The sequence below is a fragment of the Gossypium hirsutum genome, chromosome D04 (genome assembly GCF_007990345.1).
Source record: "Gossypium hirsutum isolate 1008001.06 chromosome D04, Gossypium_hirsutum_v2.1, whole genome shotgun sequence".
Lineage (NCBI taxonomy): Eukaryota > Viridiplantae > Streptophyta > Magnoliopsida > Malvales > Malvaceae > Gossypium > Gossypium hirsutum.
Window position 1 is genome coordinate 8,494,445 of NC_053440.1, and position 6,310 is coordinate 8,500,754.

Genomic DNA, 6,310 nt, shown 5'->3' on the forward strand with positions numbered 1-6,310 from the left:
TAAATTGTAGCTGAGCTGCCAGTATGTTAGGCTTAAGAGACTTTTAATATACTTCCTCCAAATATAATTAACCCAACCCCATGCAATGCAACATACAAGTCATGACATGCTATCTCAAGACATCAGTACATATAACCAGTTCAGTAAACAAGCATACTATCATCATGCTCAACACATATATAAATCAAATATTCAGTTCGTACAATTAAGGGTCTAAATGATGCTTACCGACCCTACAATAGGTCCACAGTCGACTTGGGCGACCCGTGCAACCTTATCAATCAATTCAGTGATAATGGGCTCACACGCCCATGTGGTATGCCCGTGTGGGCCCACACGCTCGTGTGGCCCACTCAGCCCAAATTGGCCTTGACCGTTTGGTCCATTTTTAATGTAACCCGTGCTAGCTAAATATTCATATATGTTTTCACTATTTACTTATATATTCCTTCAAAGCTGTCTACTTGAGGCATTATTACTAAATTATTTATATCTTGAGCTAAAGAATTCTAAATTAAGGTTCACTTAATGTCTTTGAAACTAGACTTAAATACCTTTCTACCATAAAATTTTTAGAATTTTTGGTTCAGCCAATAAGTATAGTAAAATCTTCAATCTTAACCCTATTCTGTTGTCTAACAGCTTCGACCTTTCTTTGCTAAAAACTAATTATCTCTTAGTAAAAATTTTGAATGATGTTACCATTTGTTTCTATTTAAAATAGACTCATTAATAATTAAAACATGTAAATTTTAACCCCTAATTATTTTTCTCCAATTTTTGATGATTTTCCAAATTCAGAACAGGGGAACTCGAATTCATTCTGACATTGTATCACAAAACTTATTATATCTCACGATTTACAATTCCATTACTTATATAGTTTCCTCTATGAAAAACTAGGCTCAATAAGGTTTAATTTCATATTTTTTTCATCATCTAATTCGATTTCCACAATTTATGGTGATTTTTCAAAGTTAGCCTACTACTGTAAGCAATTTTGGTTTTTCACCGAATCTCGTTTTCTACGTTTCAGGCTTATTCATAAAAATACCAAAATTTGCCCAAGTCTTGGATTGAACTTGGGACCTCTCAAACACACCTAGAACACATAACCACTAAAGCAGACAGATATTTTGTGTCACACATTCACAATACCCAAAATTAAAGTTTTGGGGCGTTACAAAGTGAGGGATTGTCATGGTTCGCAAGCTACTATGATAGTTATCAAGGTTGAGCTTTCCCCAAATGGTCTTAAGTGAAATTAAAGTACAATAACTAGGAAGTTTGAATTTGTCAGATACCCTGCAGTCTTAAAAGAATGTTTTGATGCAAATTGGATAACTGATAAAGTTAGCTTTACAAGTGGGTATGTTTTTACTTTGGGTGGAGCAGTTATTTCCTGAAAGTCTACTAAATAGACGTGTATTGCTCGCTCCATGATGGAATCAGAGTTATAACTCTTGATATGTAGGGCAAGAGGCCGGGTGGCTTAAGAATCTATTTACAGAGATTTTTTCATAAGAGAATGGAGTACTTACTTTGGAGTACGTAAGGTCTAAAAGGAACCTAGTTGATCCGTAAACCAAGGGGTTATGTAGGAAAATAATTCTTGATTCGTTAAGGGGGATAGGTCTTAAAGCCCAATGGTTGAGGAATTCATAGTGGATACCCAACTTAGTTCTCTAAGTTCATTTTATCAAACGAAACCATGGAAACACTCATAGTGTACATTCTACCTATCCCTATGGCGAACAATGTATATGCATAAGGTTGAGTTCTCACTTTTAATGAATTCATAATCCAGGATTTGGGTGGTCCTATTGAGATGAACTTAATGAATTCACCAACATGTGACATTTAGTTTATTACTCTTAATGAGTTTGTATCCTAGAGTTTGGGTGGTCCTATTAAGACGGACTTGATGAATTCACCAAATTTAAATTTGAGAGGATGAGCTTAATAAATGCTCTTAATGATTTCATAGTCCTGATTCGGGTGGTCTATATTGAGATATACTTGATGAAATCATCTACGTAAGTGTGAAGGATTGGCCACCTTCTATGAAAGACATTGGGCAACCTTTCTAAAGCACTTACCACCATCTCGAGATGTATTGGCTAAAACTTGTTGATCTATCACGGAACATTCTGAGATTAGTTGTTTGTCATGAGTTAACCCCTATCTTAATGAGTTCAAGATTCATTCACTTGTTAAAGAGAAGAATCACTCATTTCATTATGTATTAGTTCGAATCCACAAGATACTAGTGCTTAAGTGACTAATTTCACTATTGCTCTTCTCACGTTTTATCTTTTCTCATGTTTACAAAATTTTATTCTTTTACATTAGTAGGGGAATGTTGATAATGCAAAAAATTATTTTCAGAATATTTTTAGTTGTGGAAAATCTTCTGAATGTTGCAAAAAATATTTTCAAAATATTTTCGGTTGAGGAAAATCCTCTGCTATTTTTGGAAATTGACATTATTATTTTACCATCTTTCCATTAAAAAAACTTTATAAATAGAAGGTCGTTCTCCTCATTTTTTACAGAACACAAGAAGAGAAAAACAACTTCTTTTTGTTCTCTAAATTCTGGTGTTATGTGAAATTACACGAGAGGGAAATTCTGCCTAGGAGATTGGGTTTTAAGCAGGACTGTCTGTGACCCCTCTGATCTTTCCTAGAAATTGAACCTACTATGGTTTTACTGATTTTCTTCCATTTTATTTTCCGATTAGATTTCCAACCAACTTATTTTGCTTTTTTGGTTTCGAGTCCTTTCGAGAAGAGCAATACAAATTTTGTTCTACCTTCTTTATTTAGATGTATGAATATTGAAATACTATGTTAACCTTGGGGGGCGACGCCCACTACACGATTACACCGATTAGGATGGATTTGCTTCTAAGGCAATGGTTCTTCAATGACACAATGATTGCTTTATTTATTAACACTCAGTTTGGTTTCCTGTCAGGGCTAACGATTTTGTTTTGCAATAGTTTATTTCCAACATAAAATGTCTTTGAAAATATTGATTCAAGACCATTTTTATCTTATTAGGACTTTTCTACCAATGCAAATGCATACTTGTATCGATAGAAGTAAGTTAAAGAGCACCCCAAGCATTCCTCTAGACTTCTACCAATACTTGGGGGCTTTTCTACAGATACTTAGGAGAAGATTTACCAATACAATAAATCTGCATCTTCTCTGATACTACTATCAGTACAAGTCTGAACCTTTGAAACCCTCAGATCTCTATCGATACAAATGCTCTTCTACCAGTACATTAGGCTCCAAAAATCAAATTTTTTAATGCTTCTATCGGCGTAAGGTCACTTGTACCGATACAAGTGGTTTGCATTCTGCAATTAGTGCTCGAATTTAATGTTGCAACGGCTTTAATTTACTCCCAATGTCTCCAAACGTCCCCAAGGTTTTTAGAAGGCATAAATACAAGTCAATTATCCATATCGAAGATAAGGAACAAGTTTATAAAGTCAATTGTACAAAAACTCAATCTTTTCAATGATACTCTCTTTGTGATGGATACACACACTTGGGCATCTATCTCTTTCATTCTTTCAAGTGTTGTATTGTCATTGAGTGAGCTTAATCATTGTAATATCTTCTTTTGAGAGTTGTATTTAATCTTTATTCTTATTTCTCATTTTTTTAAGGGTTTGCTTAAGGTTTACCCAAAAACCTTAAGAGAAGTGGCTCTATCTTGCATATTTAAAAGAAAGTGTTTCTAAAGGTTAAACATTGTCCTTGAAAGGTTCAAATCTAGTGAATTTGAGAAATCTTTAGTTGTGGTAAGCTAAGGTAGTGGAGGTAAGAAATTGGGGTAGAACCACTATAAATTTTTGAGTCTTCATTCTTTATCATATTTTCTTAAAGTTTTTATAACACCAATTCACTCCCTTCTCGGTGATTATTGAGCTTAACAATTTCCTTTGATACTTCTTGAGTTTAATCATTTTTCAGACTTTATAATTGGATCACAAGATTGAAAGGTTATTTTATCCTTCTTTATTTGGATTTTTTTATTCTTGTTGGTGTTTAATCTATTTGATCTTTCATCAATGTTAAATTTTTTGACTTAGTTGTTTTAGGTTTTAAAATTATCATTCTTCAGTATTTCATTTTTTTTTGGGTTAATTTTACTCTTTTAATTTTAAAAAATATCAAAACAAAAAGAATTTTACTATCCAAACCAACCCTTTTTTCAAATATGCAGGTAGTCATTCATCGTATTTTCACTTTCAATTTAGATTTCCTTTTTTTTCTTTTATTTCTTGGCAGAATGGATGGGTTTGAAAAGTTAACAAAATTGTTCGAAAAAAAAGTTATGAAAGGAGGGGGTGATTTGAAAAAGAAAGGAGCAGACTAACGAGAAGAAGAATGAGTTGAAATGGAAACTTATAGTAGCTGACAAAATTTTTTAATGACATGTAAATTTATGCTTATTTAGCACTATATTATTGATTGTGGGACATAGTTGATGTGGTAGAAAACACCTAAATAACAATTTTTCGTTAGATAATCTTACGTTACCTTGACAAATGATATTGTGAGTTTTGTAAATAATTTACTTCCATTTTAATGATTTTGATTAATTTTACTTAAACAAAAACAAAAATAATAATAATAACTAATGAATCAAATCTTTTAATTCTTTGATATATTTTTTGAGAAACATTTTAATAATAACATCATCATCATTATCATCATAAATTAAGAGAAATTTATCATTTTGTCTATCATATTACAATTTGTCTATTATATTCTAGTTGGAATAGTAATAATTTACCATTTCATCATTTCAAGCAAATTTGCCTTCAAACCATAACAAATAACATATTTTATTATAAAAAATGTTTTTTTTCCTTGTTAGTTTGATTAAAAAAGAAGCTTTAACAGTTTTCAATTACTAAAATTAAAATTACCTTTCAATTTCTTGTTGACAAATTCTAGAAAAATTTGAGTGGGTTTTAGGCAAAATTATTTTCTATGGCAAGATGGGTCACTCTTGGAAAATCTGATCTTGCTATATCGGGATATTTTATACAATACACAATGATCCCAATAGGAGTTTGTCACAAAATTGAATCCATCGTTTGCAATTTTGTTTAGGGTTTAGTAACGGAGATGGGAAGATGGCTTTGGAGGATTGAGGGTTGGTTTGTCAACCTGTCAACCATGGTGCTTTGGGATTGCGACTGCTCGTTCCATAGAAAATGCCTTTTATTAAGAAACTGGGATTTGATTTAATAACAAAAACTGATGTTTTCTAGGTTAAAGTACAGTGCAACGAGTACAAGATTGAAGATAGATGTCCCCACTCTATTCATAAAACTAATTGTTCCTTTGTTTGGCCCTCGTTCACTAACATTTTGGATTTGTTTCGGGAGAATATTAGTTAGAGCATTGGTAATGGTAAAACCATCATGCTGTTTGAGGATCATTGGATACCAAATCTTGGTCTTTTCTAAGTTGTAATGATCTGGTTTTCAACAGTGTCATAAAATTTAGTTTTGGATTGAATTTATTGAGTTAGGTCAGTAAATTATTAAAATAGAATAACTACGTGTCAGGTACGAATCCAAAAGGTCGAGTTAGTGAGTGCTATTGAATTAAAACGATTTATAAAAATGGAACAATGATTAAATTGATTGGTAACTAAATAAGATAAGATGGAATTTGATTTCCTTAAGTTGCCAAGTGCCTTAAATAACAATTATACTAAAGACATATTATCAATTAAACCATTTATAAATAGGATTCATGATTCATTATTAATAGTGTCATCATTCGCCACTAACAAAAATCTAAGCTTATTAATCCATTTGATTAACAATTAATTAAATTGATTAACTAGTTAATTATATATATCATAAGATAGTGGGAGAGAGAAAGTGAGTTAAAACATCATCTTTCCCTCATCTTCTTCATCGATTGCCTAAGGAAAGTATTCTCTTTTCTCATACCTTTCACCATTGTCGTACGTAGCTAAGGAAATTGGTAAGTCTTTCCATCAAATTTTTATTTAACTTTTGTTAAAATATAATAGATATTAAACACTCATTAGTTAATTTGATGAATTAATAATATTTTAGATTAAATTCCATTGATGGTAGCTTAAGGAAAATTTGAAGCTTGAGGTTCAAATTCATGCATGTTAATATTACTTAAGATTACAATTATTTATGTTGAAATTGTAGTGAAAAGTATTGAATTAGGCTAGAATTAAACTTAGACTATATAGTTAAGTTATGTGTAATTAAGGACCTAATTGATAAGGA